Source organism: Manacus candei, unplaced genomic scaffold (assembly GCF_025592945.1).
Source record: "Manacus candei isolate 608988 ecotype Guabito, Panama unplaced genomic scaffold, ASM2559294v1 h1tg000045l, whole genome shotgun sequence".
NCBI classification, from domain to species: domain Eukaryota; kingdom Metazoa; phylum Chordata; class Aves; order Passeriformes; family Pipridae; genus Manacus; species Manacus candei.
In genome coordinates this window covers 2,412,090-2,438,618 of record NW_026138093.1, presented here as the reverse complement: position 1 = coordinate 2,438,618, position 26,529 = coordinate 2,412,090, and the positions used below count along the sequence as shown (strand labels likewise).

The window sequence follows — 26,529 nt, the reverse complement described above, 5'->3', positions numbered from 1 at the left end:
GTCTTCTTTTATTTTCTCTTTTTTCTTTCTTTCTTTTCTTTCTTTTTTCTTTCTTTTTTCTTTTCTTACCTTTTTTCTCTCTCTTTTTTCTTTTTTCTCTTTTTTCTTTTTTCTTTTTTCTCTTTTTTTTTCTCATTTTTTCTTTTTTCTTTCCTTTTTTTTCTCTTTTTTTCTCTTTTTTCCCTCTTTTTTATTTTTGTTTTTTCTTATTATTTCCATTTCCCTTTTTTTTTTACATTTTTTTCTATCAGTTGTACTTTCAAGGAAGATTTATACTCAGATCAAAACAATCTCCAGGTACATATCCTGCCACAACAGATAATCTGCCATTGTTCCAGGTTCCTGAGAATTTCCCAGATCACAAACACTGAGACACCAAGGGTGGAAGTGAAGCAACTGTATCCTGTCCCTTGCCACAGCCTCCAATCCACACCCAGCCCTGGATTTCTGCAAAGCCGCTGGGCAGGAGCAGGAGATGGAGCTGGTGCTCGGCGGGAGGGGCAGCAACAACAAACCCGTGTCTTTGGCACAGGGGAAGGAATTTAGTGCTTGAGGGGTTACATTCCACAGGCTCCCCTGGGGATCAGCTCATGCTCGGACAGTGAGAACAGCAAGAACATTCCTAATAAAAATGCCAGAGGGAAGGGAGCGGAGGGGGAGCAGGGGCAGGAAAAGGAAGCAGAGCGGTGGAAGATGGGCTGGGGCGGTCGGGGCTGGGGGAAGGCAGGCTGGACAATGCCTTGTTTGGTCCAGCAGCTGGACCAGCTCCAGGGCAGGTGTCGGGGGAGCCTCTGCCACAGGGACATGGACAAACAGACCCTACAAAAGCTCTCAGAGGGGTTGGGGGCTCTGGGCGGGGCTGCGCTCTCGCTTCAAGCCAGGATATCCCAGGGCAGTGGAACAGCAATTCCTGTCAGCTCCCAGCAAAGATTATTGGGGTTTGCACTGAGGGAATATTGACGCTCCAGCTTCTTCTTCTCTTTTTAGAACTTTGAGCTTGCAGTCGGGTAGAAGGGCTGGTGGGGGAGTGGGAAGAGACCCACTGAGGGACACATCTCATCCCTCAGTTAGATGGAGCTAAACCCCTGATCTTGCTTAGGAAGAGCTGCTGATGCTCAGTTGTCTTCTTTCCCTTCTGCTTTAGTGGGATATTACATTTCCCTGCAGTATTGGTGATAGAATGGTATGTCAGCTGGAATGGTTTGGTTCTTACAGAAACCATAAATGAATTTTAAGGAAGGTATTTTTACATAAGTGAGGCCTCCAAAAAAACCCAAAGGTAATATAAGTGCAGAATACAGTGAACTTTGGGGTTTTCTTTTTAATTTTTGGGTAGAAAAGCCATCCCAGTTAGGGACAGCAATTTGTTGTGTTGCTGAAAAAAAACCAACCAACCAACAAACAAGAAATCTGAATTTGTTCTCCTTCAGATTTGTTTTTTATCACAATAATCCTTCTAGTGAAAAGGGCTAATTTACTCTTTCTAGAGGAATATTTTAAGTGTGATTATCACAATATCACAGCTGCTGAAAAGGTCTAAAATAAGACATGGACCTTGAACGTGTTGCTGCGTTTAGGATGTGGTGCTTAACATTTAAGAAACAATAGAACTGCAGCTCATTTATTAAGGTATCATCTCAAAATGTTCACTCTTGCTCTGTAAAGACATGCCACAAGAATTGTAGAAAGCTTGCAGTATCCCATGAAGTACATGTGGTATTTTATCAATGTAAATATGGATAAGATTTTCAAGATTTCTGCTGGGAATACTCCATAACTAAAGTAAGTTTTCCCTTTGGTGCTGCACTAGTTTATGATTTAATTGTTACTGACATTCCACCAGTCACATTATTAGCTTCACCAAATGAAAGGGAAATAATCCTGTATTAATTAAAGAGAGGAACTGAATTCCCTCAGTCATCTTATCCTTGGCTGTCTGGGACAGTGATGCACTTCAGCTTCCCTAAAGAAAATTCCACTAAAAAGGAGATTGGGGTGATAGTGAGAGATCCATATTGAAGGGTGTGCCTGAATTATCTTTAGGGAGGAGACCTTTTTTGGTGGGTGACAGGCAATGTGCCTGTGGCTCCCTTTTTCTTTCTGGGTTTTTTTCCCTTTCTTTTTGTCAGGGGCTTTGGGAAAGGTGTTTTGTCAAGAGAATAATATTCATTTATAGCCATGTGAACGGTTTCTATTCTGTACCAGTGAAGGCAGTCACCTAAATACCCATACCCATGCCTTTGAAAATAAAACAAGGAGAAAATATGGAGTAATTGTTTGAGACCAGATAAACTGAATGTAGTTCAGTAACATGGTAAGGCAATTGCTGTCATTTCACAGAGACATTTCTTTGTATGCTGGAACTGAGGGTAGCACCAAAAGCTAAAAGCCTTGCTCTATGTATTTGTGAACACACTGTGGGTAAGTTCAAAGGAGCATTCAGAGACTGTGTTGTGTGAGCCTTTTTCCCTCAGATCAAAACAAGGAGTAATTATTGCTAAATCCAACAGGTGGCTTTCAAGTAACAACTTGGTCCAGTTTGTCCAACTGTGTACAAACAGGTGAGGAAAATCTGGAACTTTAGAAGGGTTAGTTTTTTTACCTCATTAGCAGGATATCCAGGGGTGCACCAAGTGCCTTCCAGTGAGGAGCACAAGAGACCAGGACACAGTGACAATATTGTTCTAATGTTAATGTCACTGGAGCACAGAGTGAGATCACTTCTGAGTTATGTTTCTTTAATTAGTGATTGGGAATAAAGAGAAATCACATAGTTGATGACAGTTTAGTATTTATTTCACACTCTTAACAAGAAGGTATTTTGCAGCTGGACTTTGAATAAGGTTCCACGGTATATTGCAAATTTCTATCTCAAGGTAACAGTCTACTTCTTCCCAAAGAAATTCTCAGCAGCTAACACCCTTTCATTATCTGGCTCTTTCCCTGATGGCTTGGCTTCTTTCCTGTTTTATCCCTTCTCAGCCACTCCTGCCAGAGGCAATATTGAGGAAAGAACTGGGTTTTAAAAAAGAGAAAATGCAAGAACTTCTTTCAGGCAGTCAGTTCTTCTGGGCAGGGCCGTCTGACTCCTGGTGTGTTTCCCTCCATGTGCTCAGCACCGGCACAGGGCACACTGAGGGAGGTCTCCAGACTTTCCTGTAGGTGATTCTGTCAAAACTAATCCCCTCCCAGGGCATCACAAGATGATGCTAATCAGCTCTTCCAAGTCAAAGGAAACTTCTTTTTCCCCAGGGCAGAAAAGATGGAAACATGCTACTGGTGCAAGAGAGGGACAGTGGAGTCCCATCCTCTGCCATGGGGGCGGTGACCCAGATTCCCTGTTTGTCCTCTAGTCCCTCTGGGAGCCCTGAGGTTTCCCTCTGGCTCCCTGTGCTTGGAAAGCCTTCCAAATCCATTCTGGTGAGGGGAGGTGGTGATGCAGCAACAGCAGACGCCTCGTGGGATGCCTGGACACCCCTGGGGAGGCAGAGCTGGGGCCACTCATTCTGTGCCCTATCCTGGCTGGGTGCTGGGGGGACTGCCCTGAGGAGAGACAAATGAGGCTTCTCCTGGGGAAAGCCTCAGCCAGAGCTCAACTTCCCAAACAAGGCTGGGGCTGGGGGTGTGCCGAGGAGGAAGTTGTCCTGCAGGCAGCAGGACAGGACAAGCAGGACGCAGTCTGCTCAGGACACGGCGCATCTGAAGGACACCATGGGTTTGGGCCCATTGTTGCTGCTTTATTAAATCACAGCTGCCTCCAACTGGCTCAGTGGGAACAGAAGAGCAGTGCTCGTTGTTTGAATTGAGGTTTTTGCTGAAGATTTGAAGGCATCAGGATTCCAGTTCTCCTGCCTGTATGAAGGACAGAGTTTCTTTTCTGTGATAAGATCCATGCCTGGAAAGCTCCCCAGGCAGCCACCAGGCCCCAACATGGCATCAGGGCAGTTGGCAGCAGTCCCCCCAACACCTGCCTCCCAGCCCACGCCAAGCCACTGCCTTACCCAACGTCCCAGAGCCCTGGATGCCACCATGGTTGTCCCTGACGCCACCCTGCTCACCAGCTCAGGTGTCTCACACAGTGCCTGGGAGGCTGGGAAAGTTGGAAGCTCTTCATGGATGTGGACATCAGTACCTGAAGAGCTTCTGGCCTGAATCGAGGGCTTGGCGTTGGTCCTAAAGCTGCCAGGATGCCGATGGTCTGTTCTGCCAGGCAAGGGATGACTTCACTGCTGTCTGTCTTCAAGGGCTGAAGGGCTGTGAGAAAAAAAACAGAGCCGAACTGAAACTCCAGACATCCCTCCAGCCCATGTTCCCCACTCACCACTGCAGATCTCATCCAGCTGCTCTGTGCTTCGGTTCCTCAGGTGCCCATTTTCCAGCTCCAGGGGGACAGGGCCAGTCAAACCACGGCAACTTGGCAGAGACGTCTTCAACTGCTTCTGCTTCCTCAGCACTGCTGAGCCCAGGTGGTCTCTGAAGAGGCAGATGGAGAAATCCTGCATGTGGCTGCTCTCCTGGGAGGAAAGAGGAAAGGTGAGCTTTGGAAACAGCAGCCCCCTGCCCACAGTGAAGGGGGTGGGGATGGTGACTGAGGGAGATGCCCTGGGCTCAGATTCCAGAGCAGGGACAAGTTGCACTGGGCTGCAAGGCCCAGAAGCCACCAGAGCCCAGGGGAGCAGAGCCTGCTGCCAGAGCTGCTGACAGGGCTGGGTGCAGGGCAGCTCTCACTGCCCAGTGCCCATCTCAGGGCTCATGCTCCCACATCAGCCTTACCATGTCGAGGAAGCATGAGAGGTTTTCCACCAGATCCTCAGTGGCTGGGCAGGCCTTTGTCTTCTTCAGGTTTGGACTCATCAGGTTTTTAGAGACCATCACAATCTCTGTCCAGGAGTCTTCACTGCCAAGAGACAGGAGCTCCATCATGTTTGGCACCAGGAACTCCAGTTTTCCTGCCTTTATGAAGGACAGTGTTTCTTTTCCGTGATAAGATCCATGCCTGGAAAGCTCCCCAGGCAGCCACCAGGCCCCAACATGGCATCAGGGCAGTTGGCAGCAGTCCCCCCAACACCTGCCTCCCAGCCCACGCCAAGCCACCGCCTTACCCACAGCCCCAGAGCCCTGGATGCCACCATGGCTGTCCCTGACACCACCCTGCTCACCAGCTCAGGTGTCTCACACAGCGCCTGGGAGCCTGGGAATGTTGGAAGCTCCTCATGGGTGTGGACGTCGGCGCCAGAAGAGCAGTGCTTCTGGCCTGAATCGAGGGCTCGGTGTTGGTCCTAAAGCCGTCAGGATGCTGATGGTCTGTTCTGCCAGGCAAGAGACGACTACATTGCTGTCTGTCTTCAAGGGCTGAAGAGCTGTGAGCAAAAGAAACGGAGCCGAGATGAAGCCCTGTGTCTGCAGAGACCCCCAGACGTCCCCTCCAGCCCATGTTCCCCACTCACCGCTGCAGATCTCATCCAGTTGCTCTTGGTTTCGGTTCCTCAGGTGCCGCGTGGCCACCCCTAGGCACAAAGCTCCGTCAGCCCCTGCTCCCCAGCGGGCTCCCAGCAGCGCGGCCCCTGGCCCTGCCCTCCTCCCCCTCAGCCGGGATGAGCCCAGGAAGCACCAGGAGCTCAGGGGGGTGGAACTCAGCCCAGTGCCCACCAAGCCCAGCCACGTGGGCAGGGGGGGCAGAGGGAGGCCCAGGCCCAGCCTGTGGCAGCCGGGGCTCAGGCAGCCCCAGGGTTGGGCCTGGCTGTGGCTGCAGGAGCGGGGACGGGGGCCAGCTTGCCCAGAGAGGGACCCCGGGGGCTGGGGCTCACCGATGAACCTGATGGCCGCCTCTCGCACACTGGCCTCAGGGTCCTTGAGGTAGCTCAGGCCCTGACGCAGGTACTCTTCAGCCCTGCTCCTGTCCTTCCCCACCTGGAGAGAGCACAAGGACATGGGCATGGCACAGAGCCCCCCCGCTGGCTGCAGCAGTCCCTCCTGCCAGCACTCAGTGTTGCCCAGAGCCCTCTCTCCCGCTGGCTGCAGGGAAGGGAGAGGGGCCTGCAGAGGAGCCCCTGGGGCTCTGTTCTTGGAGGGCACACACTGGGCTGCAGCTCCAGCCTCTGGGCTCTGGGCCCACACAGTGGGCTCTGCCTGCAGGGCAAGCCTCACCCAGCCTGCACCCTGGCACTTGGCCTTACCAAGCACTCGCCAATCCTCCACATCTGCTGCTTCTTCACCAGCTCTTTCAGCTCCCTCCACTTGAGCAGCTTTGCTGCGGCAAGGAGCGCTTCCTGGGCGGCCTGCATGGAAGCAGAAGGGGTGAAGCAGCAGCATGGTTGGCAAAGGAGAGCTCTTGGCTTTCTTGCTGGGGAGATTCTGCCCTCAGGAAGTTGGGACATGCCCTCACCAAAGTGTCTAGGGGACGTGTGAGGACAGCCCTGCAGGACAGGGCCTGAGGCTGGAAGCCCTGGCCTTGGACACATACCAGGGACAGCAGAGAAGCCTGTGGGGATGTGCCTGTTCAGGCTTTGGTGGTCACAGGCTGCTGACGAGTCCTACTGGAGCCCCAGGGCAGCTGTTGGAAATGGCCGTGCCAGCTTCTCCGTCCCTGCTGGCGCTGGCTCTGCAGGGACCTTTCCCACGGCTTGCGTTGGGCCATGGCTGCCCACTGCCAGCAGCCCTTGTCCTGCTGCCTGGGCCCCACAGGGCAGGCCAGCCCACCTCTCTCTGTGCCAGTGCTCAGCCTTCCAATGTGTACCTTGGCCACGCTCGGGGACTGGTCACTTGTGCGAATGAGCAGCGGGACCAGTGCACTCCGCAGAGACGTCTTCAATTGCTTGTTGTTCCTCAGCACTGCTGAGCCCAGGTAGTCTCTGAAGAGGCAGATAAAGGCCTCTCGCATGTCGCTGCTCTCCTGGGAGGAAGGAGGAAAGGTGAGCTTTGGAAACAGCAGCCCCCTGCCCACAGTGAAGGGGGATGGGGATGGTGGCTGAGGGAGATGCCCTGGGCTCAGATTCCAGAGCAGGGACAAGTTGCACTGAGCTGCAAGGCCCAGAAGCCACCAGAGCCCAGGGGAGCAGAGCCTGCTGCCAGAGCTGCTGACAGGGCTGGGTGCAGGGCAGCTCTCACTGCCCAGTGCCCATCTCAGGCCTCACGCTCCCACATCAACCTTACCATGTCAAAGAAGCGCGGCAGGTTCTCCACCAAATACTCATCCATCGGGCTGGCCTTTTTCTTCTCCAGGTTTTGATTTATCAGTCTTTTCAGGATCATAATGACCTTTGTCTTGAGGTCTTCTCTGCCAACCCACAGGAGCTCCATCATGTGTGGCACCAGGAACTCCAGTTTTCTTGCCTGTAGGAAGGACAGAGTTTCTTTTCTGTGATAAGATCCATGCCTGGAAAGCTCCCCAGGCAGCCACCAGGCCCCAACATGGCATCAGGGCAGTTGGCAGCAGTCCCCCCAACACCTGCCTCCCAGCCCACGCCAAGCCACTGCCTTACCCACAGCCCCAGAGCCCTGGATGCCACCATGGCTGTCCCTGACACCACCCTGCTCACCAGCTCAGGTGTCTCGCACAGCACGATGAGGCCTTCGAGCACCTGGGAGGCTGGGAGGGTTGGAAGCTCCTCATCGATATCAAAGTTGTCATTCTGAAGGTATTCAAAGTCTTTGTCCTTGTCCTCCCACTCAAACTTCACGCTAGTGCCACTGGGCAATGGCTGTAGAAGCAAGCACAGTAGTGAGAGCCTGGCAGAGTCTGCAGGGCTCGTGGCAGGGGATCAAGTCCTTTTCTGGTCACTCACAGCCAAGTCAGAGGTGGAGCTGCTTTCTGAAGAAGAAGCGCTTAGACTGCAGGGCCACCAGTCGACCCAGAGCATGACAGCGAATGGCCATAATATCTTGTCTCCAGTCTCGGGCTCTGAGAAGATGCTCTGCCACATTTGCCTGGTCACACTGCAAGGCAGAGCTCTGTGTCAGCAGGGCAGCCTGGAGTGCAGCGTGGCTGGGCCAGCCCAGGTGCCTGGGGCCCTGCCTGGGCAGGCAGCAGGGCACTGAGCTGGTGTTCCCCTCTAGGCTGGGAGCAGCAGGGTGGCTCTGGGCTGGCTGGGCCAGCTTTGTCTGCTGCAGGCCTGGACAACCCAGCAGGGCTGGAAAGCCTGGTGGGATGGAGAACCCCTCTCCTCAGGGCTGTCCTCCATCATTCCTTGGCTCTGGGAGCCAGAGAGTCTCAGGCTCCACCTCCCCACAGCCAACAAACCCTCAGGCTTTTCAGGGCCAGTACCTGTCTCCTTGTGGAGCGATGCTCAGCAGTGTGGCGACTACCTTCCTTGGGAAAAAGTCCGCTAGCAGCAGAAGCAGGGAGTGGAAGCACTCCTGCACAAGTTCACACTTCACGCCTGGCAGTCTTTCATGCAGAAAGCTCAAAATCTTTGGCACCTGAAGGGGACAGAGGTGAGGAGAGTGCTGCCACGGTAGTGCAGCCTCAGCTGCCCTTTCCATACCACTCTGCTGCCTTCAGATGCCTTCAGGTGCCTGAGACACCTGGGTTTGGCAGGGAGGGATGGAGAGAGGAACAAGGCCTTCTAGGGCTGAAGGGCAGGGCAATCCAGCCACAGGCCACTTACATCCGTCAGGAAGAAGCACGGGTCGTATGTGGCCAGCCACAAAATCTTTTCTGCTATGACCCTGCGCCCTCTGTAAAGGTTCCACCCAAATGGTTCAACCCATGGACGAGTCTCTCCAGGTACCCATTGATAATTCTGTGCATCTTTCTGCTCCAGGGTTTCAAGGACGATGTGCGTCCTCTCCGAGCGCGTGAGGTATCTCTCGAAGGGCTGCGGCAGGAAGGAGGAGAGCAAAGATGTCACCCCAAGGCCCCTGCTGGTGCTGCTCAGCTGGGCAGCGAGAGCAGCCCTGGCCACAGGTGCCCAGCAGTGCTGGCAGCAGTGCCCACAGTCACTGTGGGGGGGAGGACAAGAGCAGAGGGTCCTTAGGCTGAGGCAGGAGGGCTGGGCTCATGCTCACGGGGTGCTGGCCCTGCACAGGACCAGGGCTCACTGCTGGGCAGGAGAGCTGCAGCTGCTGCTGGGACACCAGCAGAGTGCCGCCCTCAGACAGTCCCTGCATGGGGACAGCAGGAACCCTCTCATCAGGGACACTGAGGCCCTGTCAGCCCCCCTGATTCCGGGTGCCTTTGGCTCACAGGAGTGCCCTGCCGATGGCACAGACAAGAGTCTCAGCAACGGGGGAGCTCATTACCTTGATACCGCACTTTTTTCCGAGAGTCCTGCAGAAGCAGGTGATTTCACCTTCCACGTGGCGCGCGTATCGTTTGTCCCTTAGCCTGGTCCTGCCTAAAGAGCAGGGCAGACGTGCAAGTCAGGGAGAGCAGCTTTGCCATCAGGCTTTCCAAAGCAGCCCGAGATCTGCTTGGGAGATGGCAGGCCAGAAGGAGATTGTGGAGGGAGGGGGTCAGAGTGGGCTCCACAAACAGGCAGGGTTGAAGATGGTGAAAGGAGCGAGGAAGGAGAGCAGCAGAGAACAGGTGCAAGACTTGAGGAGAGCACTCCACTTGTACAGCAAAAGAGAGCTGGGATGCTGCGGGGAGCAGCTGGAGGGGCAAAGGTGGTCAAGCAGAGAAGCGGAGCTGGGAGGTGATGTCTGTGTGCAGAGGGACGAAGGCCACCACAATCCCCCTTAGCTTTTTGCTTACAGATGAATTCGCTGAGGTGCGCAACAGTTGCCCGACGTCCTGAGAATGGTTGAAGGAGGACAAATCCCAGCAGCTGTCCAAGGAATGGGATCTCGATGACAGTGGACTTCTTTTTGTTTCAGGAGGTCCCATGGGAGGGAGGGAGGGAGGAAGAAGAGCAGCAGGGTTGAGGGCAGGCAGCTGGTGCCAGGGCCCCATACCTGAGAGTGTGCCCAGGGCTGGATCCCTGGGGAGTGCAGGCTTTGCAGGACCCTGTGGCCCTGTCTCCTGGAGCCCTCAGCTGGGCAGCAGCCCTGGCAGGGAGAGCGGCAGGGCAGGGGCACAGCCTGGCTGGAGGCTTCCTGGGCCTTACCTGCCGTTGGGAATAGCTGTTCAACCATCTGCACAGCGTGTAAATCCTCTCCATGGCTTCTTCCCACACGGTGACAATATCATATCTGGCAAAGTCCACCAGTACCTGAGCAAAGAGGAGCTGCTGGTGAGCCCCCGGAGCAGACACCCGCTCCAGCAGCAGCAGCAGCAGCAGCAGCTCGGCTCGGCTCCTGGGTGGGACTTGCACTGTCCCTCAAGGCTTCCTCTGAGCCCCAGCAAAGCCTGGAGCAGGGCTCCTGCCCCTGGACTCCCTTATGGGCCAGGCAGGAAGGCAGGTGCCACTCTCTGTGCTCCAGAAGAGCCTGGTGACACAGGAGGGGGGCACTGTCCCCACAGCGTGCTCTGCCACCGTGGCACTTGTCTGGAGACCACCCACCCAGGAGTGGGCAACCCCTCCCCCACAGGGTGAGGGACAGCCCCGGGACTGCCACTCTTTGCACAGGCCAGACCTGCAAGATGTTCTGCAGCTCCTCGCCCAGTCTGGAGGGAGGAGTGTTCCGCACGATTGCCGTCAGCATGGGGTCCAGGGCTTGCAGGGTCTGCAAGGAGGACAGAGAGAGCTGGCAGTGATTCTTCACCCCCAGGAGATGCATCTGATCTCCCAGTGCCAGGAAGGAGAGCCACCCACGCTGCCCAGGAGAGACCTAAAAGCAGGCAGTCTACTGTGAGCAGACAGCAGATGCCACAGGCCTTTGCATTCCAGCGGAGAGAGATCAGGGAGCAGAGAGAATAAAAACTGGAAGGAGAAAACAGGAGGTGCCTTTTTCTCCCTGAGGCCTGGTGCGCAAACCACACTCTTATGTTTCTCGGGTTCTGTCCTTCTAAATAAACTTTCTGCATTCTTTCCACTGCCTTGGCATTTCTGGGGATCCCTGCGGATCTTACGTGACGCGCAGGATGGCCAGAGAGCAGCCCAGAGGGACTGGTGGCTCCTGGAGCTCAGCCAGCACTTACCTGATTCCTGCGCTCATATCCATCCCATACATAGGTGTCCCATTCAGGAAGGAAGAGGACAGCTCTGAAGCAGGCTTCTAGGAGCCTTCTCGTTTTGCCCTCCAGCACCTCGTTCACCGCGCTGCAAAGAGGAAGGGCCCAAGTGGACAATGGTGCCGGGGGAAGCGCCTCCAGGCCTTGTGCAGGGGGCGGAGGTCCTCTGGGGAAGGGGTCCCTGGCAGTGATGAGCGGGTACCTCAATCTTTCAATGGCAAAGAGGGCGAGCTTCCGCACTTCTGTGTGCTTCATCTCCCGCTCGCGGTGGTTCATCTGCTGGATCAGATCCCTGTCGCGGTCGTCCTCGGCACGCTCGTTGATACAGGACTCAGCGTCCAGCAGCATCTGCAGAGCACAACGCAGCTGGGACCCGGCAGCTGCCAGCACCCAGTGCCACCAGAGCCTAGCCCTCACAGGGTGCCAGTGCCAGGGGCCTTGCCCCCTTCCCCAGAGCACCGAGTGTCCCCTCACCTGAATCCTCTCGACCACCTCATATCTGTGGCAGAAGTGGACCAAGCGCTGGGATGAGCCACTGCCGGCGTTGCTTCTGCACAGGTGCACAACTTTCTGAAGAAAGCTGGTCTTGTGGACCAGATTCTGGCAGCCGGAGGACAGAGACAAACAGGGAGCATGAGAGGGGGAAATGTGGCCCGCGAGACTGGAGCCCTGAGGGGCAGTGGCCTGCGGGAGCAGCAGCTCTGCCCAGCCAGCACCCCTCCAGCAGCCCAGCAGCAGAGCCCCTGCCTTAGATGCTGGCACAGCTGCCGTCCAACTGGCCACACTTACCTCTTTGGGGCTGTCAAGGGCCTGGATGGAGTCCACCACTTCCTGTTCTTCTCTGGACAGGGGGAACAAGCTGACATCTAAGAGAGGGACAGAGCAGGGAGGATCATTGCAGGATGCGCTGCAGAGCCCCAGCCCTGCCCAGTCCCCTCACTCACCCGTCCCCATCTGCGGTGGGTTCACCAGGATCCACTGGGAGAGTTCTGCTGCAGACCAGCTTTTCTGGGCAGCAGCCTCCTCCTCCCAGGCCACCTCATGGGGCTCTTCTGGAGAGCCGCTTTTCTGGGCAGCACCCTCCTCCGCCCAGGCCACCCTGGGCTTGCTGGGGGGTGTCTGCTCCATCCTACTAGAAAACTACTAGAAGTAGTAGAAGTAGTTTTCTAGAAAACTACTAGAAGTAGGGAAAGGGGAAGTGGGAATCTTCACGGAAAAACAGTCGCACTACGAGTCAACAGGGAAAGCCTGGAGCTGTGCTCAGAAGATCCTCGCCAGCTCCGTGCTCCCGTCCTGTCGCGTCGCTGTCCTGCCGGACAATGGGGCTGGCACTGGGGCTGTGCTGACCACGTGTGCTGTGATGGGATGTCACAAAGGGCCCCCCTGTGACACACCACCTGACGCCTAGCAGTGTTCCAGCACTTGTGGATGTGGAACCAACCCCTAGCAACGGGCCCCAACGATGCAGAAAATTATGCTACGTTGACCCTAAAACCCCAAAGCCCACAAATCTTTATTAGTAGACACACTGTTCCAAAAAAATAAAGGAGCGTTGGAGGCATAACATTGGGTGCGAGTGGTGTTTTTTGTAAAGGGAGTACCTTTATGTGGGCCCCCACCATCTCGTCTTTGAAATGGTAACACCTTATCCCACTGTCTACAAGCAGTAGATATCCCCTGCTATCCTATACACGAGGTCAGCTTTTCTCTGTAGTTTCAAAGGAAATAAAGCTCTTGGCTCAGAGTCATAGTGATTGATTCTTTTCAGCTGACCACCTCCCTGAGGCTCTTCCAGGACCCAGCTCAGGAGAGCGCTGCTAAAAGTCCAGCTGTGTGATTTCAAGAGCCAGATTGGCTCCTGAGACCTTCCATAATCACTTGGAGCATTGTTGGTTAAATTCTGCCATAACTACTCACATTGTTAGTATGAAAAAGGAAGAATGGGAAAATTTCTGGTTTTAATGGAGTAAGCTGGGCAAATGAAAGAAGGCAAAGGCATGTATATAATTTACAGTGACTGCTGAAGTATGTAAATATTAATTCTAGTCATGTTTGCTGGGTGTGCTTCTCGCACAGGAACACCGTAGCTGGGGCTGGGGGCAGCACTGATGGCAGTGATGAGGAATGGGGGGGATGCCCTTCCATCCTGCTGATATCTGAAGTGGTTTCCATGGCTGTAGTCAAAATAGGAGACAGTGTCCTGGTGACACTGGCATGCCAGGCAGTCTCCATGGTGTTGGCTAAAAAAAGTAGGACACCTAGTTTTCTTTAGGTGTCTGTGCTGTTTCTGAGCAGCGGTAACGAGGGCTGGGGCTGATGTGGCAGAGGGGCGGGTGTGGGGTTGTTGTGGCTCCGTCCCTCAGGAGCTGAGGGTGCCCAACACAGGGTGTGTACTCGGATCAGAGGAGAGGGGTTTGTGGCCCCGCTCTCTGTGGTGAGCCTGGTGGGTGAGCTCCCCCTGGGCCAGGCCACGTCAAGGGCTGATGAGAACAGAGGTGTTGCTTGTGGAATGGCAGCAAGCGAGATGCGGGGCGCCAGCAGCCACCTCGGGGGGGCTGAACCTCGCCGTGCAGGCAGGCGAGGGTACCAAGAGATGTCTGGAGAAGGGTCTGGCAGAGAAGGAGGTGTCGGCCCGAGCAGGGTCGGGGCTGGGCTGGGGCGGGCGGAGGTGGGCTCGGCCCGGCCTGGTGGCAGTGGAAGGGGGCGGTGGCCGCTCCCGCCTCTCCCTGAGCAGTGAGCGGGCGGCCATGTTGTGCCGGCGGCGGGAGGAGGGAGTTGAGATATTGCACAGTCTGTCACAATGAAGGCAAGACCAGCCTGAGGATAATGAGGGGACTGAGCCTGTGAGACCCAAGACTTGTGTTCCTGATGTTAAATCCTGAAATGTCTAAAGCTGCAACTTTTAACTGACCTGCTCTTCAAAAAACAGCAAAATTAAAGGTTAAAATTAAACCCCGCAGTGTCAGGAGCAGATCTTGGCTGACCTGCATGTTCCATGCTAAATACAAAATTGAGCACTTCAGTCATAATGGTCTGCACCTTTCCTGGATTGCCCTGATGCTGTTTGTGCTGAACAGGTATTACAATAAAGGCAGTTTTACCTGTCCCTTGTTTACTTTTCTGACCTCTTTAGAGCTGTCTTTTCTTGTAAGAGCAATATGTGGTTATCTGTGTTTGTCTGGTGGTAATTTCTCAAGGGATTTGTGTACAGGACGGGGCCTGAATTTCTTGGCTGGTTTGCACAGGTTCTTTGATAACACATTCCCTGGTGATACTTGAAAGCTTTTTATAAAATGTCTTCTGTAGCATATGCTGTCATCTCTAATGCTTGTTTGTTTGGTTTTTTTTTCATTCAGGGATGGGACTTGTGTAATACTCACAGTCTAATGCTTGGTCCTTAGGATTTCTTTATTATTTTTAATTTAAATTTATTAGGATTTCTTTATTCTTTTTATTTTTAATTTATTAGGATTTCTTTATTCTTTTTAGTTTAAATTTATTAAGATTTCTTTATTATTTTTAATTTTAATTTATTAGGATTTCTTTATTATTTTTAATTTTAATTCGAGTGTTTTAGTATCCCATTTTCCCTGCAGATGTGTGGGGGAATTGATTTGCTCACTATAAGCAAAATAGCTGCTCTTGGTCGAAGGACTGGTAAGTTGTTCTTCCTTAATAACATTTACTTTTTAGCTTTTTAAAATAGACCTTCACAAAGGTCTGGCTTTGCACAAAATGATCTGTAATGCCAGGATGGTTTTCTGCTTGTTTGGTTTTATTTCTTTTTAAATTAAACTGTGAGCTGATAGACTTCAGATCATTCCTCATATAGTCAAAAAACCATAACATTGGCAGGCTTGAGTAGAAAAAATAAAATTAAAATTAATAATGAAAAAAATATTCATCTCTACTGGATGAATATGGGAACAGAATCTTTTCCAGTTTTCCTTAACTAAAAGGAATTTGGTCTTAACCTTTTGTTGTCCCTGCCACATTTTGTGACTTTGGACCAGTTTTATCACCGAGTTCAGTCCCGAAGCAAAAAAGTGGAATTCATGAATTGGAGGAATTCAGTTTTTAATGCGTGTCCATGAGCTTAGTTTTGATGCTTTTTGGCAAGTATTGAATCTCTTCTGCTCCTGGGCTCTGTGAGTTTTATTACTTTGTTCCTTCAGAAGCCTTAAACTGTTTTTCCCACTGCAGGTCTGTGTAGAACAGCAGATTTCTTGCCAGGTTTCTTCTTCCAGCTCTTCCTCAAAACTCTTCCTGTGCCATCCACTGACGCCTTTCTAGCCCCCAGTCATCTGCTCAAATCTCTAAAACATGGGACTCATGTTCCATTTTTATATTCATCTTCACATGACTCCTGAATCTTTCTGGGTGCATTTTTGTTTGTTTTCTCACTGGGTTGTAAATGAGCTGTTGTCACATCTGGTTTCTTGGGTAGGACTTTGGCCTTTCAGTTACACCCCGAGTAATTCTTCCCTCCTTTTCTGGTTTATAATCCTTACCTAAAGGAAGGGGTTGAATGTGAAAGCCTTAATTTACTTAGTGAAACAGTTGTCTACAAAAGAAGTTGCTTCAAAAATCAATTGCAAAAGCATCCAAATGTGTGGATCTTGAAATGTTATCCAAATATAAATTCAAATTCCTATGCCTTAAATATATAAAAAATATAAATACGTAAAAAATGTTTAAATAAAATAAATGTTTGAATAAAATGGTACCCAAATATAAATTCGAATTCCTAGGCCTTAAATATAAAAAATAAATAAATAAATGTATAAACACCGAAAACCCTGAAACAACTCAGGAACTTCCTTTTCGCTGTGAATTTGGACTGTGTGAAATCAGCCATAAAAGTTATGTGTGAGCAAACTGCTTCCTTTGTGATCTCTCAGAATCTACTTACATTAAAACACGGCCTCAAATACATAAAAATTAATCCTTTAAATTCTCCTCTTCCCTTGGTACCTCCTCAGATGCACAGAAGGAAAGCTGTGCTGGATTTCAGTCTCCCACTTGAGGAACAGAAGGTTTCAATAGACCTCAAGTGGCTGAAGCCCTGGGTTGGGCCATCAGGCCTTGTCTTTCACTGCTGTGGTCTTTTAATAGAGCAACAGAGAATTGCAGCAAAAAAACTGAAGAGAAAAACTTTGTACATTTTGTTTCAGAATCGTTGCCTTGACCCTTGGGTCGAGGTTGGGAATGGTTGGTCTCCCTTGGCAGGGAGGGTCAGTACTCTTTGTCATTCTGACATGACTGCCCAGGTCCCTGATTTTATCGTGGCCAAAATACGGGGCTTGGAAACCAAAGCAGGAGCTGGTAGAGAACAGCAGCTTGAAAAATGGGCTGATGCCTAATTGATGTGGCAGAAGGAATGAAAGACTCGTGACAGCTAAGAAAAAAATTGGGCTTTTCAGTGCCTACCTCAGGTTAGGATCACTGCCTGTGTCTTAGGGAGGAAGATGTTTCTGTAACTTTATTGAAACTTGTTAGTAAAATGTGCCTGAATTCCTAAGGAAACAACCACTGTGAAATCTTTAAAACCAAATGTAGATTTCCAAAGTGTAGAAGTTGCTATTAATATTTTGGCCATTCCTGTGGCATCTTTTTGCTGTATGAATAACTTTGATAACAAGAACATGTCCTTAATTATAACACATTATCACCTCTGTTTACTGCTAATTATTTTACAAGGTTGAGAGAAGAGTTTAAGATGAAAGTTGTGGGGTTACTTGCAAAGTTTTTGGTACAACCAATGCAGTTGAACCTGGTGGGGAAATTTGCCCTTAAGTTGGTTTTGGTAGATCTCATGAGTGTCTAAGGCAGAGGCCAACCCAACTGGAAAGAGCCTTTCAAGGGTGACTAAGATGTAACTAAATTACCTTTTTGAGAGGTGGGGAAAGCTAAAGTCAGTAATTAAATTTCCTTATGTTAAGCTTGGTAAAAATATAATAATATATAAATATTAAAATTATTTTAATGGTCTTATTTATGGGTTTTTCACTGTGCTTATGTTAGTACTTCTGAGTGTTTGATTGTGACAAAAATGGACAGCTTTGTAGTATTTTTCTTTTTATTTTTCATGTTTTGATACTTTGGTCAAGGCATTAACATTAAAAATCATTCAAAATTTTAATTCATCTTCAAACACCGAAATAGATTTGAAATGAGGTTAATGAGAACAGTGTGGGGGGGAAAAAAACCCGAGCCCAAAACCAAAACAACCCCAAAACCTGTTCATTTTTCCATTGTATTTTAAACAAGGAAGTCTGTAGAGCAGCAGAAAACAGGACACGTGGGCAGGTGTGAAAGTCAGACTGGGGCTTGTTGCACTGGTTCCAGTGCTCTTTGCTTCAGTGTAACTGGTCATTTTGAGATGAGACTGGGGAAACTGGGCTGCCAGGGCAGAGACCACTGGCTGGCCCCACTGGTTTTTGCTGGGCAGTGGGTAATTTCTGCCTCACTTGTCAGAACCAGCCCACGGTTATCAGGGAATGGGGTAGTGGTGAATTTGGCTTTCAGACTAAAATGAGGTTAAACTTACACATATTCAAAAGAATAAACTGAAGTTGGAGTGCAGATACTCAAAATCCTGAAGACCTTTTGAAACCTTTTTTGTGTGTCAGTCCTACGGCCAAAGCTCTTCCCGCAGTCAGGGCACTGGTGGGGCTTCCCTTACTGGTGGGTCCGTTGGTGTTTGGTCAAGGTAGAGCTGTAGGTGAAGCTCTTCCCACACTCCCCACACTTGTAGGGCCTCTCCCCGGTGTGGATGCACCGGTGGGTGACCAGATGGGAGTTCTGCTTGAAGCCCTTCCCGCAGTCGGTGCAGCGGAAGGGCCTCTCATCCGTGTGCGTCCGCTGGTGCAGGAGGAGATTCCCGCTGGTCCGAAACCTCTTCCCACATTCCAAGCACTTGTAGGGACGTTCCCCAGTGTGGATTCGCTGGTGTTGGATCAGGTTGGAGTTGGTCCTGAAGCTCTTCCCACATTCCCTACACGTGTAGGGTCGTTCCCCCCGTGTGGATGTGCTGGTGGCGGAGCAGATCTCTGCTCTTCCTGAAGCTCTTCCCACATTCCAAACACCTGAAGGGCTTATCCCTGCTGGGAGGCTGCTCAGGGACCACCAGGTCAGAGCTCCCCCTCAAGCTCCGGCCGCCTTCCCGGCACAGGCTGGCTCTTTCCTCCTCAGAGCACCCTGGGATGGCTTTGGAGCCCCTCCTGCGGGGGGATCTCCGGCCCTTTTCCTCCCCGCTGCCTTCCTGCGCCGGGGAGCCCTTCAAAACGGCCTCTCCCACCAGGGTCTCACGGGGGGATTTGTCCTCCGGGCTCTCCGTCCTCACCTCGGGGCCTGGGGCAGGAAGCAAGAAGGACAGGCAGGGGATTTGCCTCCGGCCCACAGGGAAGGCCAAGGACATCCCCCCAACTCCGGCCCCGGCAGGACGGCGGCGCCAGCGGGGTTGTCCTGCAGCCGGGGCCATGCTGGGCTGACAGAGCCAGCACAACACCCGCCCAAAGGGACACTGACTTGCTCCTCACCTGCCTGGGGGGCCCAAGGCATCTTCCTCTTCCTCGCAGCCTCCTCCTCCATCCGCCCAAGCTTTGGGAGGGACAAATCCTGATGGGGGGGAAAACAAGGGCTGAGCGCGTTGGCTTGGGGGTTCCTCCTGCCCAAGTCCATCTCTAGAGCTCACCGGGAATCCTGTGACCATAAAAACCTCCAAAACACCAAGATTCAGCCTAAAGAAAAATCCAAGTCAAGGAGATTCAGGCAAAAACCCTCTTAGAAATAGCAAGAAGACCCTCGCCACCCTAAACTGCAAAAAGTTGAGATTCAGCCAGAAAATACTCCAAAATATGAAGATACAGTCCAAAAAAAGGTGGTGGGGACTGAATTTAACCCCCCAACATGACAGTCATTTGATTTCAAGCTCATCTTCAAGGGACACCCTAGTATTGGAGCCTGGGCTCTAATTAACCTCTCCTGTGCTACCAAACAGCAGGAGCTGTATGGCCAAGAGACAAACTGTGTGATCCCTGTCAGTGTCCATGGCCCCTGTCAGTGTCCTTCAGGGAAATTGGGAGGAAGAAATGAAGAAACCAGTTTGGAACTAAACCGGTGTTAAAGTAGGAAAAACCTCCTTCCATGGAAATAAAACTTAGACAGTTTTTCCTGGGCTGAACGAGCTCATTCAGGGATGAAGGACTGGGACTTCTGTGGACACTTGTGCTGGTTTCTTTGGACACTCGTGTTCCTTCAGAGAGCCCCTGGAAACACTCTGCTGTTCACTCCCAGTGCCACCAGTGCCTGGGTCCTGTCTGCAGCAGCAGATTGCAGGGGGACAGGAGAAATGCTTTTCTGAGCCTCTGGGCTGGACACAGGCACAGCCTGACCCTGAACCCAAGGGAAACAAAGACAAATTCCACAGCTTTAGCTGGAGCAAGGCTGGGGGGGTTTCCTGAGGGCAGCACTAACCAGACTTTTGTGTGTGTGTGAGACAGGCAGAAGCACAAATGCCTGCACAGCCCAGAGCAGTCAGTGTGGGGCTGTGCTTGCTGCTGCAGAGACCCCCAGGGAACAAACCCAGGCAATAGTTTGGGTTTATTCCTTGCTCTGTGTCAGTGGAATAGAATGTTCCACAGGAGCTCTGTCCCCCTCTGTGGCACCGGGTGGCTCGAAGCTGAAGAGGGGGGGGGTCAAGTGCAAGTTCCCTTCTGAAGTGTGTGTCCCTAAGGAGGACACTTCCCTTGTTATTGCTTATTGTTTGTAATATCTTAAAGATCTATCATACAACACCTAAGGATGGACTCTATAGAATATGTGCCATAGATACAGAATATATCTGATTATTGCTTTATCTGTCTGTCCAGACAGATATTGTGTATGCAGAGAGATTGTATTTGAGGGATATGTTCCTCTCAATACCCTGTGAGCTCCACTCCCAGTGCCAGCAAATTCCTGAAGCTCCCCCTTCTGTGCCCTGCAGGTTTTGGCAGATTTGCAAGAGCAGGGGAATCATTCCCTGCAGCCCCTTTGCACTGTAGGAAATGGGAGCCCTGTGCACATCCTGCTGCCTCCAGATTCCATTCTGGGTGTGGGAAGGACCCTGTGGGGAGCAAAGAAATGCCTGGTTCTGCAGGAGCTGGAGATGCTCAAGGGGCAGCAGGACCAAGTCAGGGGCCTGGGGGGCTTTGGGTTGTGGGAGGGCCCTGTGGGAGCTGGGGAGGGGCTTTGGGGATTGGGGGTACAGACCAGGACAGACCAGCACAGACCAGTACAAACCAGTACCTCCTCACTGCTCCCCAGATCTCTCCTGGAGCTGGGTCACCTTGTCCTGGGACACCTGAGCCCCCCCCCAGTGCCCTCCCAGTACAGCCCAGTGCCCCCAGTACAGCCCACTGTGTTCCTGTCCCAGGGTGCCAGGTGATCCCTCTTTAGGAGGGCTGGAAAGGATTTGAAAGGGGGCTGGGGGAGATTTGGGGGGATCTGGGGGTGGTTGGAAGTGGTTTTAGGGGTATTTGCGTGAGTTAAAACAGGTTTTGGGGGCATTGGGGCATCAAAGGGATCTGTGAAGGAGGAGATGAAAGGGAAAATGGAGGTTAGGGGACATTTGGGGGTGTTAAAGAGGCCTGGGGGGGAGAGAAGGGCCTGCACCAGAAGCAGGTGGGTCCTGAGACCCCCCCTGGTGTCCCCAAGACCCTCTTGCTGTCCCCAGTTCCCCCCTTGACACCCCGAGACCCCCCTGGTGTCTCCAATGTCCCCAGGGCCTCCCCATGGGCCCAATTCCCCCCTTGACACCCCCAATTCCACTGTCCCCAAACCCCATCCCTGATGTCCCCAACCCTCCATCTCACCCCAGGAACCCCCCTGGACCCTCTGACCACAAAAACACCCCGCCCCACACACTCACAGAAAGGCCAAGGGCATCTGGGGAAACATTGGGGAGAGCTGGGGGGCTTTGCAGGGCCCTGGGTGATTACTGGGGGATACTGGGACACACTGGGGGGAACCAGGGGGCACTGGGAGGGACTGGGGAGTTACTGGGGGATTACCAGGACACACGGGGAGACACTGGGAGGTTACTGGGCCATACTGGGGGTTACTGGGTGCTCACTAGAGGATCACTGGGCCATCCTGGGGGGCAGTGGGAGGTCACTGGGACACACTGGCTGGTCACTGAAGGGGTCACTGGAAAGTCACTGGGCTATACTGGGGGCACTGGGATCCCCTTACCCGGATGTGGTACATTTCCCCCCCGGATTTTGGGGGGCATCCCTAGGACCCCTCCCCTTGGGGCTGGGGGACCTCCTGGACCCACTGCTGGGCTTTATGGGACCCCCCAAAACGCCCGCAAAACTCCTGAAATCCCCCCTCGACACATCAAAACCTTCTCAAGGTCCCCTCAAATGCCCTCAGACACCTCATCCCTCCCCAGCACCCTCTAAACCCTCTCAGTGACCCGCAAAACCCACCTGGGATCCCCCAGTCCCCTTTAGGGACCCCCAATCCCCCTCAGAGACCCTCAAAACCGTCTAAGACTCCGTAAACCCCCTAGAGACCCCAAAACTGCATAAAAGGTCCCGCCAGGACCCCCAAACCTCCTCAGAGACCCCCAGAGCCGACCTGGCACCGCCCAAATCTCCTCAGAAACCAAAACCCCCTCAGAGACCCCCAAACCCCTTCAGGAACCTTCCACCACCCCCTGAGTCCCCTCAGGACACCGAACTCCCTCAGGGACCCCTCAAAACCTCCTCGGTTATCCCCGCACCCCCCCGCTAAACCCTCCCGAGCCCCCCGGGGGACTCACAGCACTCAGAGCGAACCGCAGGCCCCGCCGCCATCACCGAGTCCCGGCTGCGCGCGCACCGCGCTCAGAGAACGCCGCCGCAGCCAATCAGCGCGCGGCCACGCCCCCGCAGCCCCGCCCCCGGCCCTGCCGCGTTGGCTGCCGGGAATCGGTGATGGCGGCGGGTCGGTCGGTGAGCTCTGAGTGCGGGCGGGGGGTGCGGGAGAGCGGGGTCTGGGGATCCCCTCGGGGGCTGCGGGGAGCGCGGCTGGGGGGGAAAGGCTGGAGGGCTCGGGAGGGTTTAGCGCGGCGGATCGGGGGTTCCCGAGGGTCAGAGCGCAGGGCCTTGGAACCGTCTCGGGGGCCGCGGGGCCCGGAGGCCTCCCAAGAACCCGGAAAAGGTGATTCGATTCTTTAGAAAGTCCCTCGGAAAAAAAATTCAAAACCACCCAACCAAAAAAAGAACTCTAAAAAACGGAAAAGTGAGAAAAAGATGAAGGAAAAACTGGAAGGGCCAGGATGATTTTATTGCTTTGCTGCAGTTTTTCCCTGGTCTCGTCCTTCTCAGATTCTCTGATCCCTTCCTTTACAGAAAGCTCTTCTGCTGTTCTGTGGTTTTGTGGTCCCTTAGGGCCTTTTCGGGGTCCCTGAAGAGGTTTTGGGGGGTCCCTGAAGGGGTTTGGGAATCCCTGAGGGAGTTTTGGAGTTTCCGAGGGAATTAGGAGGTCCTGGGGGGCTTTGGGGGGAGGGTCTTTGAAAGAGTTTTGGAGGTTTCTAGGGGGATTTCGGGAGTCCCAGACGGTTTTGAGGGTCCCTGAGGGAGTTTTTGGGGTCCCTGAAAGGGCCTGGAGGGTCCCAGGTGGGTTTTGCAGGTCACTGAGAGAGCTTAGGGTGTCCTGGGGGGGAGATGAGGTCTCTGAGAGGATTTGCGGTGTCTTTGAGGAGGTTTTGATGGGTCCAGAGGTGGATTTCTGAGGGGTTTTAAGGGGTTTTGAGGGGATTTTATGGGGTCCCTGTCGGTGGACCGTCCCCAGGGAAAGAGGATTCCAATTCCCCCCCCGAACCCCAGAGACCCCTAAAACTCAGCACACAGAGACCCCACAGGAAAGGGGGCCCGAGGGTCCCCTAAAGCCCAGCAGTGGGGTTCAGGGGGTCCCTCAGCCCCCAGGGGAGGGGTCCTGTTGGTGCCCCCAAAAATCTGGGGAGGGAGATGTACCACATCCAGGTAAGGGGATCCCAGTGCCCCCAGTATAGCCCAGTGGCCCTCAGTACAGCCCAGTAACCCCCTAAGTGACCAGCCAGTGTGTCCCAGTGACTTCCCACTGCCCCCCAGTATGGCCCAGTGATCCTCCAGTGAGCACCCAGTAACCCCTAGTATGGCCCAGTAACCTCCCAGTGTCCCCCCGTGTGTCCTGGTAATCCCCCAGTAAACCCCCAGTCCCTCCCAGTGCCCCCTGGTTCCCCCAGTGTGTCCCAGTATCCCCCAGTAATCCTCCAGTGCCCCACAAAGCCCCCCAGCTGTCCCCAACGTGTCCCCAGATGCCCTTGGCCTTTCTGTTACTTTGGGGGGAGGGAGCATTTTTGTGGTCAGAGGGTCCAGGGGAAGCTCCTGGAGGGAGATGGAGGGTTGGGGACATCAGGGATGGGGTTTGGGGACAGTAGGGACAATGAGGAGGGGTGTGGGGACAGTGGAATTAGGAGGAATTATGGCCACGGGGAGGCCCTGGGGACATTGGAGACACCAGGGGGGTCTCAGGGTGTTAAGGGGGGAATTATGGACACCAAGAAGATCTTGAGAACCCCAAGGGGGTATCAGGACTCACCTGATCTTGGTGCTGCCCCTCCTCTTTCCCCCTAGACATCATTAACCACCCCAAATGTCTCCCAACCCCCATTTTCCTTTTAATCCTTTCCCCCTACAGATCCCTTTGACCTCCCAAGACCCCTTTTAACTCCCCTAAATGCAACCAAAGCACCCCAAAACCCCCCAAATTCATATCCAACCACCCCCTCAAATCTCCCCCAGCCCCCCCTCAAATAACTTCCAACCCCCCCCCAAAGAGGGATCACCTGGCACCCTGGAAAAAGGAGCACAGTGGACTGTACTGGGGGCACTGGGCTGTACTGGGAGGGCACTGGGGGGGCTCAGGTGTCCCAGGACAACGTGGCCCAACTCCAGGAGAGATCTGGAGAGCAGTGAGCAGGTACTGGTCTGTCCTGGTCTGCACTGGTCTGTCCTGGTCTGTACTCCCAATCCCCCAAGACCCTCCCAGACCCCAAAGCCCCCCAGGCCCCTGACTTGGTCCTGCTGCCCCTTGAGCATCTGCAGCTGCTGCAGAACCAGGCATTTCATCAGCAAATGTGCAGGTGACCCCAAGCTGGGGGTGTGTTGATGTGCTGGAAGGCAGGAGGGCTCTGCAGAGGGACCTGGCCCAGCTGGATCCATGGGCTGATTGCAAGGGGATGAGGTTCCAGCAGGCCAAGGGCCGGGTCCTGCCCTTTGGCCACAAGAAGCCCCGTCAGCCCCCCGGGCTGGGGCCAGAGTGTCTGGAGAACAGGCAGGCAGAAAGGGAGCTGGGAGTGGGGATGGACAGGAAGCTGAAGAGGAGGCAGAGTGTGGCCAGGTGGCCAAGAGGGCCAATGGCTGGTGGCCTGTGTGAGGAAGAGTGTGTCAGCAGGAGCAGGGAAGGGATTGTTGGGCTGGAGTGAGCGCTGGTGAGGCCACCCCTGGAGTGCTGTGTCCAGCTCTGGGCCCCTGAGTTGAGGAAGGCCCTGGAGGGGCTGGAGCAGGTGCAGAGAAGAGCAGCGAGGCTGGGGAAGGGAGTGGAGCACAAGTGGTGTGAGGAGAGGCTGAGGGAGCTGGGGGTGTTGAGGCTGGAGAAGAGGAGGCTCAGGGGAGACCTCCTGACTGTCTGCAAGTCCCTGCCAGGAGGTTGGAGCCAGGTGGGGGTGGGGCTGTTCTGCCAGGAAGCAGCAGTAGGACAAGAGGGCTGGGTCTGGAGCTGTGCCAGGGGAGGTTTAGGTTTGATATTGGGAAGCAATTTTTTGCTGAGAGAGTAATCAGGCCTTGGAATGGGCTGGGCAGGGAGGGGGTGGAGTCAGCGTCCCTGGAGGTGTTGAAGGTGAGAGTGGATGTGGCCTCAGTGCCATGGTCTGGGAAGCACAGTGAGGTTGGATCCAGGGTTGGACTTGATGATCTCGGAGGTCTTTTCCAACGTGGCTGATTCTGTGATTCTCTGATTACCATTCCTATGGCAGCACATGCTTGAGGCTCTATCCCCAGGGTGATAGAGATGTCTGTCCATATCTATCTCCAAGGTTAGTCTGTAAATGTGTGGTGTTAGAAAAGCAGGCTAAGTTCTGGCATGGTTGTAGAAGGAGAAGGAAGCCCAGAGGCCAGTGCAAGCAGGCAGCCCTCAGCTTGCACATCATCTGCCCTCTCTGCAGGTTCCTTAAGCACAGGCCCTGAGGTGACCTTGATAATAAGTGCAAGGCAGAGGTGCTGCTGAGGAAGGAGAGCCCTGTGGTGGGGAAGACAAGAAGCTGTGAGAGCCCTGAGCAGGTGCTGTGTCCATCCCCTGTGTGCCAGGTGAGCTGGGGCTTTGCTGCAGAGCTGCGGGCGCTGATTTGAGGGTCTCCAAGTGCTGAGATGGTGGGCACCCAGGAACGCAAACTGTGCCTGGCCACGGAGCCTGCAAGGAGGAGCAGAGACAGCGGTGGCAGTGTGAGGGGCCAGGTTGTCCCTGTGCCTTCCCCTGCAGGCCCTGGCTGTCCCTGCTGGGCCCCTGTCCATCCCTCCCTCAGGTCCCTGCACACCTACTCTCCAGAGCTTGACTCACTGCAGACTTTGCAGTGAAATCTGTGCTGGCAGCTGCATCCTGAGCCCAAGGGCAGTTTGTATCCCTGAGTGCTGATCCATCCTGGGGACCCAAGGGATCCTCTGCCATTCCATCCATGCAGCAGGAGTCACCCTCCTGCCCTTGACTCCCTGCAGAGGAACAAGTGCCATCTCTCTGTTTGGGAGAAGCCAGATGCTGCCCCTGGGCCATCAGAAGTGGTGCTGAAGCCTCTTTCAGCCCAGCCCCGGGTGCAGTTTTCTCATCCCCTAACTGAGTGCCCACTGCCCCAGCCGGCACTGACCAACCAGGGCGTTTGGCAAATGTGGTTTGGAGAAACAACCCTGGACTGGCAGGGGGCCAGAGAACCTCGAGGCACAGCCCTGGCGAGGTGCCCACACTGGCAGGGGCCAGGGGATCGCTGCTCCACGGAACCAGCTGGAGCTCTGGGTGACCCTGAGCTGAAGGGCCTGTGACCTGTGGATGAGTCCAGGATGGAGCAGAGACCACCCTGCAGCCCGGGAAGAGCCCACGCTGGAGCAGGGGATGCCCAAAGGAGGCTGAGAGCCCGTTCGAAGCCCCTGCAGAGCTGTGGGAGCAAAGCCCTGGTTTCCAGGGCTGCCCCCCTGCCCCAACCTTGTTTAAGGAGATTTTTTTCGGGATAATTTTCATATTTTGGACTATTTTTTAGCTGAATCTCAATTTTTTCCAGTCTGGGGGAGCGGGGGACTTCTTGCTATTTCTGAGGGGTTTTTATCTGAATCACAGTGGTTTGGGTTTTTCTGGGCTGAATCTTGGTGGTTTGGAGGTTTTTATGGTCACAGGATGCCCGGTGAGTTCTAGAGATGAAC

The 26,529-nt window shown here is 53.6% G+C and overlaps 2 protein-coding genes and 1 pseudogene across 2 annotated transcripts in view; 2 read left to right on the top strand and 1 right to left on the bottom strand.

The window, feature by feature from the left end:
* The window catches only part of LOC127474834 (zinc finger protein 883-like), a 237,550-nt gene extending 215,528 nt beyond the window's left edge, over window positions 1-22,022 (bottom strand). Inside the window, exon 1 of the mRNA XM_051796137.1 lies at window positions 21,864-22,022. The gene's annotated coding sequence lies outside the window, so the exon portion shown is untranslated. The remainder of the gene's footprint in view (window positions 1-21,863) is intronic.
* Window positions 1-26,529, top strand: part of LOC127474809 (uncharacterized) — a 1,721,191-nt pseudogene that overhangs the window by 799,346 nt on the left and 895,316 nt on the right.
* The window catches only part of LOC127474901 (zinc finger protein 239-like), a 237,267-nt gene continuing 237,148 nt past the window's right edge, over window positions 26,411-26,529 (top strand). Inside the window, exon 1 of the mRNA XM_051796223.1 lies at window positions 26,411-26,486. The gene's annotated coding sequence lies outside the window, so the exon portion shown is untranslated. The remainder of the gene's footprint in view (window positions 26,487-26,529) is intronic.